Source organism: Arachis stenosperma, chromosome 6 (assembly GCF_014773155.1).
Source record: "Arachis stenosperma cultivar V10309 chromosome 6, arast.V10309.gnm1.PFL2, whole genome shotgun sequence".
Classification (NCBI taxonomy): domain Eukaryota; kingdom Viridiplantae; phylum Streptophyta; class Magnoliopsida; order Fabales; family Fabaceae; genus Arachis; species Arachis stenosperma.
The window spans coordinates 25473741-25489348 of record NC_080382.1 but is presented as its reverse complement, the minus strand read 5'-3'; positions in this window follow the sequence as shown (position 1 = coordinate 25489348).

The following is a 15608-nucleotide window of genomic DNA, read 5'->3' as shown; positions in this document are numbered from 1 at the left end:
GTGCATCAAGACCACTTCTATGAAGTTGTGGCCTTGAAGAAGGTGATCCCCGAGGTCCCTTTTTCACTCAAAAAGAGTGAATATCCGGAGATCCGACATGAGATTCGAAGAAGAGGTTGGGAAGTTCTTACCAACCCCATTCAACAAGTCGGAATCTTAATGGTTCAAGAGTTCTATGCAAATGCATGGATCACCAAGAACCATGATCAAAGTGTGAACCCGGATCCAAAGAATTAGCTTACTATGGTTCGGGGGAAATACTTGGATTTTAGTCCGGAAAATGTAAGGTTAGCATTCAACTTGCCTATGATGCAAGGAGATGAACATCCTTACACTAGAAGGGTCAACTTTGATCAAAGGTTGGACCAAGTCCTCACTGACATTTGTGAAGAGGGCGCCCAATGGAAGAGAGATTCAAGAGGGAAGCCGGTTCAATTGAGAAGGCATGACCTCAAACCCGTGGCTGGAGGATGGTTGGAGTTTATTCAACGCTCAATCATTCCTACTAGCAACCGGTCCGAAGTTACTCTAGACCGGGCCATCATGATCCATAGCATCATGATTGGAGAAGAAGTAGAAGTTCATGAGGTTATAGCCCAAGAACTCTATAAGGTGGCGGACAAGTCCTCTACCTTGGCAAGGTTAGCCTTTCCTCACCTCATTTGTCACCTCTGTTATTCAGTTGGAGTTGACATAGAGGGAGACATCCCCATTGATGAGGACAAGCCCATTACTAAGAAGAAGATGGAGCAAACAAGAGACCCCTCTCATCATGAAATCCCTGAGATGCCTCAAGGGATGCACTTTCCTCCACAAGACTATTGGGAGCAAATTAACACCTCCCTAGGAGAGTTGAGTTCCAACATGGGACAACTAAGGGTGGAGCACCAAGAACACTCCATTCTCCTCCATGAAATTAGAGAAGATCAAAGAATCATGAGAGAGGAGCAACAAAGACAAGGAAGAGACATTGAGGAGCTCAAGCACTCCATAAGACCTTCAAGAGGAAGAACAAGCCGCCATCACTAAGGTGGACCCGTTCTTTAATCTCCTTGTTCTTTATTTTCTTGTTTTTCGAAAATTTATGCTTTATGTTTGTCCATGTTTGAGTCTTATGATCATTAGTGTCTTAGTGTCTATGCCTTAAAGATATGAATGTCCTATGAATCCATCACCTTTCGTAAATAAACAAAGTTCTTAATTGAAAAGGAGAAGAATTGCATGAATTTTGAATTTTATAACAGTTTAATTATTTTGATGTGGTGGCAACACTTTTGTTTTCTGAATGTATGCTTAAACAGTGCATATGTCTTTTGAATTTGAGGTTCATGAATGTTGGCTCTTGAAAGAATGATGAAAAAGGAGACATGTTACTGAGGATCTGAAAAATCCTTAAAATGATTCTTGAAGCAAAAAAAAGCAGTGAATACAAAAAAAAGAGAAAAACGAAAAAAAAGAGAAGAAAACAAAAAAGAAAAAGAAAGTAAAAGAAAGAAATAAAGTTGTGATCCAAGGCAAAAAGAGTGTGCTTAAGAACCCTGGACACCTCTAATTGGGGACTTTAGCAAAGCTGAGTCACAATCTGAAAAGGTTCACCCAATTATGTGTCTGTGGCATGTATGTATCCGGTGGTAATACTGGAAGACAGAGTGCTTTGGGCCACGGCCAAGACTCAAATAATAGCTGTGTTCAAGAATCATCATACTTAACTAGGAGAATCAATAACACTATCTGGATTCTGAGTTCTTAAAGAAGCCAATCATTCTGAATTTCAAGGGATAAAGTGAGATGCCAAAACTGTTCAGAGGCAAAAAGCTAAAAGCCCCGCTCATCTAATTAATACTGATCTTCATAGATGTTTTTGGAGCTCATTGCATATTCTCTTCTTTTTATCTTATTTGATTTCCAGTTGCTTGAGGACAAGCAACAATTTAAGTTTGGTGTTGTGATGAGTGGATAATTTGTACGCTTTTTGGCATTGTTTTTAGTATGTTTTTAGTAGTTTGAGTTGAGTTTTTAGTATATTTTTATTAGTTTTTAGTTAAAATTCACTTTTCTGGACTTTACTATGAGTTTGTGTGTTTTTCTGTGATTTCAGGTATTTTCTGGCTGAAATTGAGGGACCTGAGCAAAAATCTGATTCAGAGACTGAAAAGGACTGCAGATGCTGTTGGATTCTGACCTCCCTGCACTCGAAGTGGATTTTCTGGAGCTACAGAAGCCCAATTGGCGCGCTCTCAATGGCGTTGGAAAGTAGACATCCTGGGCTTTCCAGCAATATATGATAGTCCATACTTTGCCCAAGATTTGATGGCCCAAACCGGCGTTCAAAGTCACCCTCAGAATTCCCAGCGTTAAACGCCGGAACTGGCACCAAAATGGGAGTTAAACGCCCAAACTGGCACAAAAGCTGGCGTTTAACTCCAAGAAGAGTCTCTACACGAAAATGCTTCATTGCTCAGCCCAAGCACACACCAAGTGGGCCCGGAAGTAGATTTTTATGTCATTTACTCATCTCTGTACACCCTAGGCTACTAGTTCTCTATATATAGGACCTTTTACTATTGTATTGAGGAGCTTTTGATCATGTTTTTATGATTGAACTCACTTTGGGAGGCTGGCCATTCGGCCATGCCTAGACCTTGTTCTTATGTATTTTCAACGGTGGAGTTTCTACACACCATAGATTAAGGTGTGGAGCTCTGCTGTACCTCGAGTATTAATGCAATTACTATTGTTCTTCTATTCAATTCCGCTTGTTCTTTGTCCAAGATATCACTTGTTCTTCAACTTGATGAATGTGATGATCCGTGACACTCATCATCATTCTCACCTATGAACAAAGTGACTGACAACCACTCTTGTTCTACAAGCATACGAGGCTCTGGTGTTTATCTCTTGGATTCCTGATACACGATGCATGGTTGATCGCCTGACAACCGAGTGCTCGCCTGACAAACGAGCCAGCCATTCCGTGAGATCAGAGTCTTCATGGTATAGGCAAGAACTGATGGCGGCATTCAAGAAAATCCGGAAGGTCTAACCTTGTCTGTGGTATTCTGAGTAGGATTCAATGATTGAATGACTGTGACGTGCTTCAAACTCCTAGCAGGCGGGGCGTTAGTGACAGACGCAAAAGAATCACTGGATTCTATTCCGGCCTGACCGAGAACCGACAGCTGGATAGCCGTGCCATGACAGGGTGCGTTGAACATTTCCACTGAGAGGATGGGAGGTAGCCACTGACAACGGTGAAACCCTTGCATAAGCTTGCTATGGAAAGGAGTAAGAAGGATTGGATGAAGACAGTAGGAAAGCAGAGAGACGGAAGGGAAGGCATCTTCATACGCTTATCTGAAGTTCTCACCAATGATATACATAAGTATCTCTATCTTTATCTTTATGCTTTATTCATCATCTATACCCATTTGAGTCTGCCTGACTAAGATTTACAAGGTGACCATAGCTTGCTTCATACCAACAATCTCCGTGGGATCGATCCTTACTCACGTAAGGTTTATTACTTGGACGACCCAGTGCACTTGCTGGTTAGTTGTGCAAAGTTGTGTAGTGATCACAATTTTGCGCACCAGACTCCCATCCTCAACATGATGCTCAACCATACTCAGAAGCCCTTTTTTACCAAGTACCTTTATGTGACCCTCATCCATCATATAACCAATCACCCATACCACATCCTTGTGATCATTATGATCAAGAACCCTTAGAACCACCACAACCCTATCATGATTATTATGAAGAACCACCTCAATGCACACCATCTCCACAATTTTACCAAGATGAACCACCTTCTTACCATGAACCCTCTCTCCAAAATAATGAACCTTCCTACTCACCCTATGCCCCAATAGACGATCCTCTCACTTTGTTACTCCAAGGACAAGAAGCCATGAAGCGGGATACACTTGAGTTTGTGACCAACTTGACCAAGGTGGTGCACACTTTAGCCCACCAATGTTTGAATACTCAAGTTGTTCCCGTAGCCCCATGTGAAAAGCCAAAGGAAGAGCAAAGCATGAAGAAGATATCGGAAAATCCGGTGAAAAAGGAAGAATCGGTAATAGTAGTGGAGCAATTGGAGAAGCCTACAGTTATTGAAACAAAGGAGAAAGTGGCCCAAGATTTAGGAAATACGGAACTACCATGTGAATCTCAACAACCTCTGGAGCATATCAAGATTGATGGATATGAGAAGGTTGATCAAGAGATAGATTTAATCATGGATGAGTTTCTATCCACGATTGAATCTCTCCCTATTGGACATGGAGTTAGAATAATAGAAGAGTGTGCACAAACTCCCATACCATTGGTGAACAATGAAGAAGAGAATGAATCGAAAGCAAGTTACCAAGAGGAACAAGTTGGCATGGTGTATATCGAAATTGAAGAATACGAAGAGGTTGATCAAGAAATGGATTTATTCATCAATGAATTCCTATCCAAAATTGAATCACCTCCCCATTGAGAAAGAAATCAAAATTCTTGAAGACAACACCAAGCTAAAGGACAAATGGGAAAAGGTTGAAAGTAAAGAAACTTGTCAAGAGGTGGAGATATTCAAAGAAGAGCATAAAGAAGTCAACCTTGCATTGTCTAAGTGTGGGGAGGCCTTCCTTCCCAAATCACCATCCAACATAACATTCAAGTGGGAAAAATTCTTATCTTCAAGCTTTACCTTCTCACTTGGATATGGTTTAATTGAAACGGATGGACAACTTAGAGCTCTTTGTGGAATTAAAAGTAAGAACGAGTTGTGTAGTGGTTGGAAATTTAGTATTAGGCTCGTTAAGGTCAAAGCTTCAAGGTATAGGAACCATGATTGGAAGAATGCCATTTTATATGGGTCTAGAAGGAAATCATGGAATTTTAAAGAGACTTCTATTTGTCAACCACCCGGAAAGAAAAATCATGAAATTCAACTTGCGGATGGGTGTGAAGATAAGATATGGGATCCCGGTTTGCTATGTGAAGACCAACTATGGGAACTCATATCTTGGGTGGAACTTTGCCCAAGCTTGATGAAGATGGTTGGAAATTCTGTCAACCAATTGAGAAGCAAAGATCCTTGGAGATTCAAGGATGAGTACAAACATAAGCCACCATGACATTGAGCTTCCCAAATGTCCAACTTAAGGACTTAAACCAAAAGTGCTAGGTGGGAGACACCCCACCATGGTAAACTCTTCCCATTCTCTTTTAGTTTTGTTTAATAAGTGATTTGAGTTGCCATTGTAGGTAAATTTTCATTTCATATTGATTTGTTTGTATAGATTGGTTGTTAGTATATTGTGTTCATTAGTAGTTGAATAAACCTCAATACCAAATTGCATTTTTGTGAATTGTATGATATTTGATTAAATAAAGAGTTGTAGGCATTACAGGAAGCTCTTGGACATTTTTTTCTACTTTTTGGGCAAATAAAAAAAACGTAGGGATGCAAGTGCACGCAGTACGCGCCCGCGCCCATAACGTGGAGGAAGCCCATACATTTTCCAGAGAGTTGGACCACTCCCGCGCCAACTCGAGGCCCCTACCGCGCACATGCCGCGGATGCGCCGATTCGCTGCCGCGACTTCCAGGCCAATGACCCGAGAGTTGTGTCAACTCTGGGCCAACACTATGCCTCCAGCCTATCCCATGCACGCGAGCGCGCACTGTACGCGCTTACGGACATACTTTTCATCCCGTTCGCGCTAATGCGCACTTGGCGCCCCCGCGCCCTTCTTCCTCTTCAACCATCCGCGCACGCGCGCACGGTGTGCATCCTCGCGGATTCAAAATCTATAACCCTAAGTACGCGAAGTGAGTAGCGCAGTCGCGCACCAACCTTTTCTCTTCTCCTCCAACGTCTCTGCTCCCTTCTTCTCCCTCAACCACTACGAACCACCACCCGCCGGCGACCACCGCCGTCAACCCTCCCTTCTCTCACCATCATCCCCATTCTCTCTCTCCTTCTCACTCGTCCTGCCTCTCTCACTTCCCCTCTCTCACTACCGTGCATCACTGCCACCACCGTGCACCGCCGGCGAACCGGCCACCCTTACCATCACCTTTCTCCCCTCTTCTCACACACCGCCTAGTTGCTTCCCTCTCTGCCTCTGCTGCTTCGCTGCCCTGCTCCTCTGCTTCCCAGCACCGCCATGACCTTCACCGGCTGCCACCCTTCATAGGCGGCAATGCACCACTTCTATCCCTCTCTCGTTCCCCTGTCCACTCCCCAGTTCCCTTACTGCTTCTGCATTCCAGGCTACTGTCCATGCCCCTGCTCCAACTCTGGTCTCTTTATTTTATTTTTGCATTACTTTGATTTTAGTTCTAGTAGTTAGTAGAATTTAATTTTGATTGTTAGGATAGATAGAGATATCTGCTGTTAGGTAGCTAGGTTCTGGATAGAGGATTCTAGGCCTGATAATTGTGCCGTATCTGTTTACCTAATTGTGCTTATATTGATTGATTGCTGAGTGTATGATCATACTTTACCATGTTGTGTTATTCATACCCTATGATCATGCTACTACTGCCTGGTTATCTGAGCTTTTATTGATTGCTTGCTGAGTAGTTTAACCATGTCTTGCCATACTGTACCTATTCTACTGCCATGATTGCTTGATTTTGTGATCGGTATTTGAGTGATGCTTTTGAGCTCATTTCTTGTTCGTTTTGCTATACGGGAACGTCCAATTTTAAGCCGGAATGCTGCCCAATTTTTGATAAAACTGTTTCACTTTCAAATACTGGTCTTGGAATTGAACTTGGCACCTTCAAACTAAGCTTTGCATAACTCACCAAGTTCAATACCCGGGACTTTTGGGCCAATTTTTCCGTTCTCATTTTGATTCCCGCGATTGGCATTAACCAAAGTGAACTTAAGGAGTTGCCTACATTTTTGTTAAAACCATGATATGCAACCTCCTTATATTATGTTCATTCTCTTACAATAGTTGGTATGCTTTGATTGTGCAACTCCTTTTAACTCAATTGAGTTTTCAACCTCTCATAGTTGCACAATTGCACTTTATTGCTTGTAATACCAACTATTGCGAGTCCATTTTCATGCATTTTGACATTTCTATATTTTCATGCTTGTGAACATGATTGTTGCGCACAATTTGCAAACTTCTTTTCATGAAGCTATTCTCCATCATACCACTAATCACCAACTTCATTTTCCTAAACCACTAATCTCTTTAACCCACTAACCTCAGTTTTAATCACCCCTAACTTTTTAACCATTCTTTTAAGGTATAATGTTGAATATGCCTAACCTTTAAAGACTTGTGCCACATTGTTTGAAACATTGAATTCTTGGATTATGCTTCCATTTTCTAGGCTTACTTGCTATCCAAGTTTTCTATTTTAGTTCACCACATGACTATTTGCCACCCATCTTACATCTTGAACATGTTCTTCCTTGCTTCATGCTACTTGCTTAATTGCTTATATTCGATTCTATTCTATTTTTTTTTCAGGATGTCGGAAAAAGGAAAGGCCATAGAAACTACCTCAAAGAAGAGGAAGCGTTCTAAAACTTCCACCCCTTCCCCTTATGCCAACTATGCTAAAAACCTGCTGAATGATGAGGATAAAGAGAATCAGTTACTACCATCCACTGACCCAACCAAATTTTCCAACCTCTATTGTGAGCTTCGCTTCCCTAAGTACCGGAAGACAAATTTGAACATTGAAAAGAGATTGGACTTCCAAATGATGTGAGGCGTGCCATAAACGCCCAGATTCTAGAATTGGGCCTGGATTTTGTTGATAGAGATTTAGGGAAGATCAACACTTCATGGGTAAGAGAGTTCTACTGTAACTTCTTCTGCGCCCCTCTTGATTCGGTTCACCTGCGGGGTAGGGAGATCTTAATTACTGAGGCAGCTATTGGGGAGGCATTACTTTGCCGACTTCCCACTGATGGCCCATGCGCCTACCAGCAGGTAGAGACAGCCATTCACTGCACGACCTTTGATTATGACGCACTTAAGCCCGTGATTGCCACACCAGATGCTCCATGGGTAATGGATTCGGGCAACACGATACCCAAAGAGATGCTATTCGCTTATCTGTCTAGAGAGGCCAAGACTTGGCAGATGATATTTGCCCACTATGTCCTGCCCACTACTCATTTTTCTGAGATCCCGATGGACATGTTAGTTCTGATTGGCTGTGTCATGGAGGGCAAGGAGGTATATTTTCCCTGGTTGATCCGGCAGAGCATGTGGTGAGCACACATTCGTGACCTACTTCCGTTTCCTACACTAGTCACCAGCATGGCTGAGCTAGCCGATGTTCAGTGGCAGGATGATGATGTGACACCACCACCCCCAGATGACGACGACAAGGAAGTTACCATTCCATGAGGTGGCTGGGTGCACGAGAAGGCCCCGGCTAGACGTCGTTCTCGGGCTAGAGTAATTGTGGAGGCAGCTAGACCTTCGTCCTCCACAGCAGCATCTCCGTCCTCCTCTACAGCTTCTTTTTCCTCAGCAGCCGCAGTCTATTTGCCACCACCGCCAGCACCTGAGCCGACATACCTACTAGTACAGCGCTTGTTCCGATTCATGAAGCGCGACAAGCGCCAGCTCATGCGCCGCCTTGACCGGATTGACCAGATGTTTATAGCTCAGGGCCTTGAGTTGCCCCCTCTACCCGAGTTCTTTGGTTCAGATGAGGAGACCCATGAGGAGGAGCCCATCCATACAGAGGCACCACACCAGACACAGGCTACCCAGGAGACCGAGTAGCATCCTGTGGAGCCTCAGCCTCAGACACAGTAGCCCCAGCCAGAGCCAACACCGACCGGTGTACCTCTCCCTGACCCTCAGGATTAGCATCGGGGACGATGCTTGATCTTAAGTATGGTGAGGTCGCCGTTGGCATCATTGGAGGACCGGTGAATATTTTGGCGCATTTCCTAGTTACATCTTCCTAGTTATCTTATGTTGCATATTATTGTATATATTGTTTGGATATTTTGGACACATTTTGGGTGTTGCATACTCTTTTATGTAGACATTTTGGTTGTTAGATATTTTAGATGTTGGATTTTATATCCTTAGTTAGATTTTTTTCTCTATATAGTTATCTTCTTAGTAGTTTGTAGTTGTGATTAGAAAATATTTTGGAATTGTTAAGACTTAGTCAACCCTTTTACATATGAAATTTGTTTTGATTGGAAATAGAAAGGGTAAACTAAGGAATTTTTGAACTTTTCAATCACAACAATGCTTAGTCAAAATAATAATATTTTTCCAAGGAATCCATCTAGAGAGTACAACCCAATTGATTGAAAATTTTTGAAACTTACTTGAATTCATACATTGTGAAGCATGTATTGAGCTAAGAACATAAGCTTGTGAGACTTGAGCCTATTGATGTGGTTACATTTTATAACCACCTATTTTCCCTTCTTGTGTGTAATTATTCTCTTTCTATGACTGTGATCCTTGGTTTGCTTGATTCTATATGTCCATTTATTCCTTGTATTCATGCATTTATATGATTGAGGCCATTATTTCATTAGCTCACTTAACCAAATAGCCTACCTTTTACCATCCATTGTAACCAAGTTTGAGCCTACGCTTAACCCAATTATTCTTCATTTTAGCACATTACAAGCCCCAAAGCGAAAAAAAACAATAAATGTCCTATTTGGATCTTTGATTAGCTTAGGCTAGTGAGAGTGCTTATTTTCAAGTTTAGTGAGGATTGGGAACATTGGTTGGGATAAAAGGGTGTGTTTGTATTTTTATATTTGAGAATTTGGTACATACTCGTGTATTGATTAAATGTAAAGACCCTATGCATTGATGTTCCTGTATATAGTTTGAAGAAAAAGTAAAAATGGAAAAAACAAAAGAAAAAAAATAAAAGCGAAAAAGGAAAAGAAAAGAAAAAAATATATATGTAGAAAAAGAAAGAAAAAGAAAAGCAATAAAAGGGGACAAAATGTCCTAAAGTAAAGTTCAAGTAAAATCAATGCATATATGTGGTAATCAAAAGAAAATGCATGAGTATGTGAAAAAGTGAGGAATGGGTAGTTAGATTAGCACTTAATTATATAGGTTATTATATAGGTTAGGTGGAAAAGTTTAAGCTAATCAAAAATTCAATTCCTAGTCCACTAGCCATATATGATCCTACCTTAACCCTAGCCCCATTACAACCTATGAAAGACCTCATGATGAATATATGCATGCATGGTTTAAGTGTTAATTGTTAGAAGAAGACCAAATTTTGGAAAACATGATTAGGAGAGAATTGAGTGAATTAACCCTTAAACACTTGAGTTAATAGAGCGGATACACATCCGGTGAGGGTTCAGAAGTTCAACTACATGTGTTCACCCATATTATCTATATTCGTGCAAGCTTGAATTTCTTTTGATAATTCAATACAATTGTGGTTTGGACTTGATTCCTATTGCTTTAGCTCTCATGCTTATACATGTTCTCTTGGAAGTTGAATTATTTTGACCAAGCATTTTTATTCACTTTAGGTAGTTGCATTTAGATAGGTTCATATAGTTTAGTTGCATTTAATAAAGATCATACCCCTTGTTTCCTTCTTATTTTAGCATGAGGACATGCTAAGGTTTAAGTGTGGGGAGGTTGATAAACCCCATTTTTAGGGTTTATCTTGTGTTGAATTTAGAGTATTTTGCTAACCTTTTCTCACATTTAGACAATGAATTAGCATGATTTTGTGATCTCTCCCTTATTTGTGCTTAATTGTAAAAACATGCTTTCTAGGCCTTTAATTTGATAATTTTAATTCTCTCTTGATTCCATAAGGTGCCTTGATGTGTTTGCTAGTAATCTCAGGATGAAATAGGCTTAAAATGGATCAAAGGAGCAAGGAAGGAAGCATGAAAGTGGAGAGAAGCACAAAAAGCCAAAGAATTGATCTCGGTCAAGGACGCGCATGCGCACAAGGCGCTTGCGCGCACCTCGCAAAATCAGCCAAGGACGCGTACGTGTACCGTGCACGTACGCACGCAGTGCGCACGTGATTCTTTTAGTGCAACTCGTGCCTGGCAATTTTGGAGGGTTTCTGAACCCATTTTTAGCTGGAATTTTGGCGGGAAAAGACTAAAAGGACCAAGGATTGAAGGGGAGATCATCTTGGAATCATTAGTTAGAAAATTAGCTTTTTAGTTAGTCTTTAGAGAGAGAAGCTCTCACTTCTCTCTAGAATTAGAATTAGGATTAGGTTTAGGTTAATCTCTCCTCTTAGATCTAGGTTTAATTCATGCTTTGATTTACTATTCCTCTATCAATTCTTACTCCTCTACTCTCCCTCTTTCTAGTTTTGTACTTTAATCCTTGTAATTCCTCACTTTGTTGTAGGTCTATTTTTGTTCTTTTGTTTTCTTTTAATAATGCAATTTGAGGTAATTCATGATAATTGTGATTTCCTTGATTGTTGTTGTTAATTCTTTGCATTCAATTGTTGTTAGAATTCATTCTTGTTGTGATTTACTATACATTTCTTTTGTATCTTCCAAGTGTTTGATGAAATGCTTGGAAGGATTTTAGAGTAGAGTTTTATATTCTTGGCTTGGGAAGGTAACTTAGGAATTCTTGAGTTACTAATATCCAAGTGATTGATAGTTGATAGCCATTGACTCTAGCCTTCATTAATCCAATTAGTGAAAAGCTAGATTTATGGACTAGGATTGATATAACTCACTTGACTTTCCTTTGCTACTTGATTAAAGGATGACTAAGTGGGATTAATCCTTGCAACTACCATAATTGTGGCTAGTGATAATGATAGAGACCCTTGACAACCAAAACCTTGCCAAGACCATTTTGTTAATAGAATTTCATCACCATTTACTATTCATGTTTCTCATCTAAAACCCCAAAATAAACAAGTCCATAACCAATAACAAGAACACTACCCTGCAAGTCCTTTGAGAGACGACCCGAGGTTTAAATACTTCGGTTTATAGATTTTAGGGGTTTGTACTTGTGACAAACAAATTTTTGTATGAAAGGGTTATTGTTGGTTTAGAGACTATACTTTACAACGAGATTTCATTAGTGAAATTCTAAACCGTCAAAAATCAAATCATCATCGGTCTTCTTCTCATATGTCCAAACCACCTGAGACGCGATTCAACCATCTTTTCCACAATGGGTGCTACTCCAACTCTCTCCCTTATATCTTCATTCCTTATTTTATCCAATCGCGTATGACCACTCATCCATCTCAACATCTTCATCTCTGCTATACTCAGCTTATGTTCGTGCTCTCCTTTAGCCGCCCAACACTCCGTACTATACAGCATAGCCGGTCATATAGCGGTGCGATAGAATTTACCTTTAAGTTTTAAAGGCACTTTTTTGTCACATATAAAACCAGATGAACTCCGCCATTTTGACCAACCTGCTTGGATCCTATGATTTACATCCTGTTCAATCTCTCTATTATCCTGTATGATGCACCCAAGATACTTAAAACTTTTAACTTTTCGTAGGATGTTTTCTCCAATCTTCACCTCTATATTGGGGTTTTCCTTTCTCAGACTGAACTTACATTCCATATATTCCGTCTTGCTACGGCTTATGCGCAGACCATACACTTCTAAAGCTTCTCTCCATAACTCCAACTTCTTATTTAGGTCTTCCCTTGACTCTCCCATAAGGACGATATCATCGGCAAAAAGCATGCACCATGGCACAGGCTCTTGGATGTGTGATGAGCGGATAATTTATACGCTTTTTGGCACTGTTTTTAGGTAGTTTTTAGTAGGATCTAGCTACTTTTAGGGATGTTTTCATTAGTTTTTATGCTAAATTCATATTTTTGGACTTTACTATGAGTTTGTGTGTGTTTCTATAATTTCAGATAATTTCTGGCTGAAATTGAGGGACCTGAGTAAAACTCTGATAGAAGGCTGACAAAGGACTGTTGATGTTGTTGGATTCTGACCTCCCTGCACTCAAAATGGATTTTCTGGAGCTACAGAACTTCAAATGTCGCGCTCTCAACGGCGTTGGAAAGTAGACATCCAGAGCTTTCCAGCAATATATAATAATCCATACTTTATTCGAGATTAGACGACGTAAACTGGTGCTTAACGCTAGTTCCATGCTGCATTCTGGAGTCAAACGTCAGAAACACGTCACGAACCAGAGTTGAACGCCAAAAACACGTTACAACTTGGCATTCAACTCTAAAAGAAGCCTCTGCACGTGTAAAGCTCAAGCTCAGCCTAAGCACACACCAAGTGGGCCCTGGAAGTGAATTTCTGCATCAATTACTTACTTCTGTAAACCCTAGTAACTAGTCTAGTATAAATAGAACATTTTACTATTGTACTAGGTGTCTTTGACCATTCGGTCTTTTGACCACATCTTTGGTCCTTTTCCATTATTTTCGAATTCACATCATATTATGGGGGCTGGCTATTCGGCCATGCCTGGACCTTCATCACTTATATATTTTCAACGGTGGAGTTTCTGCACACCATAGATTAAGGGTGTGGAGCTCTGCTGTACCTCGAGTTTTAATGCAATTACTACTATTTTCTATTCAATTCAATTTATTCCTGTTCTAAGATATTTGTTGCACTTTAACATGACAAATGTGATGATCCATGACACTCATCATCATTCTCACCTATGAACACGTAACTGACAACCACTACCGTTCTACCTTAGACCGAGCGCATATCTCTTGGATTCCTTAATCAGAATCTTTGTGGTAGAAGCTAGAATTGTTGGCGGCATTCATGAGAATCCGAAAAGTCTAAACCTTGTCTGTGGTATTCCGAGTAGGATTCAGGGATTGAATGACTGTGACGAGCTTCAAACTCGCGATTGTTGGGCGTGATGACAAATGCAAAAGAATAAATGGATTCTATTCCGGCATGATCGAGAACCGACAGATGATTAGCCGTGCTGTGACAAGAGCATTTGGACCTTTTTCACTGAGAGGATGGGATGTAGCCATTGACAACGGTGATGCCCTACATACAGCTTGCCATGGAAAGGAGTAAGAAGGATTGAAAGTATGAAAGCAGTAGGAAAGCAGAGATTCAGAAGGAGCACAGCATCTTTATACGCCTATTTGAAATTCCCATCGATGATCTACATAAGTATTTCTATCTTTATTTTCTGTTTATTTATTATTATTATTCAAAAACTCCATAACCATTTATTACCCGCCTAACTGAGATTTACAAGATGACCATAGCTTGCTTCATACTAACAATCTTTGTGGGATCGACCCTTACTCACGTAAGGTTTATTACTTGGACGACCCAGTGCACTTGCTGGTTAGTTGTGTGAAGTTGTGAAGTTATGTTTGGACCATGGTATCATGCACCAAGTTTTTGGCGCCATTACCAGGTAGAGAACAAACATGAATGCCATTATCAAAAATCACAATTTTGCCTATCAAGTTTTTGGCGCCGTTATCGGGGATTGTTCGAGTTTGGACAACTGACGGTTCATCTTGTTGCTCAGATTAGATAATTTTCTTTCTGTTTTATCTTCAAAAAATTTTTCAAAAAAAAAATCTTTCAAAAAAAATTTTTCTCATCTATTTTCGAAAATTATTCTAAATTTTTAAGAATGAATTCTAGTGTTTCTTGAAGCATATTGAAGCCTGGCTGGCTGTAAAGCCAAGTTTAATTCTTTTGGACTGAGGCTTCCAATCATCAGCATAGAGGCAAGTTAATTGAAATATCAGCTGTTGTGTGTCTGATTTATATCCTAAAGCTGGCTGGCTATTAAGCCATGTCCAACCCTTGGATTGGAGCTTTAGGCTAACATTTAAAGATTCCTGGAATTCTTATTAAAAATTTTGAATTTCTTATTCTCTTTTTCCTATATGTTTTTCGAAAAATATATACAAAAATTAAAAAATCGAAAAAAAAATTTAAAAACATTTTTGCGTTTCTTGTTTGAGTCTTGTGTCATGTTTTAAGTTTGGTGTCTGATGAGCGGATAATTTGTACGCTTTTTGGCATTGTTTTTAGTATGTTTCTAGTATGATTTAGTTAGTTTTAGTATATTTTTATTAGTTTTTAGTTAAAATTCACTTTTCTGGACTTTACTATGAGTTTGTGTGTTTTTCTGTGATTTCAGGTATTTTCTGGCTGAAATTGAGGGATCTGAGCAAAAATCTGATTTAGAGGCTGAAAAGGACTGCAGATGCTGTTGGATTCTGACCTCCCTGCACTCGAAGTGGATTTTCTAGAGCTACAGAAGCCCAATTGGCGCGCTCTCAACAGCATTGGAAAGTAGACATCCTGGGCTTTCCAGCAATGTATAATAGTCCATACTTTGCCCGAACGCCTCAGAACTTCCAGCGTTTAATGCTGGAACTGGCATAAAACTTGGAGTTAAACGCCCAAACTGGCATGAAAGCTGGCGTTTAACTCCAGAAAAGAGTCTCTACACGAAAATGCTTCAATGCTCAGCCCAAGCACACACCAAGTGGGCCCGGAAGTGGATTTTTCTGTCATTTACTCAATTCTGTAAACCCTAGGTTACTAGTTCACTATTAATAGGATCTTTTGACATTGTATCTGTACCTCATGACACTTTACACGTTTCTTTGTGTACTTCTTA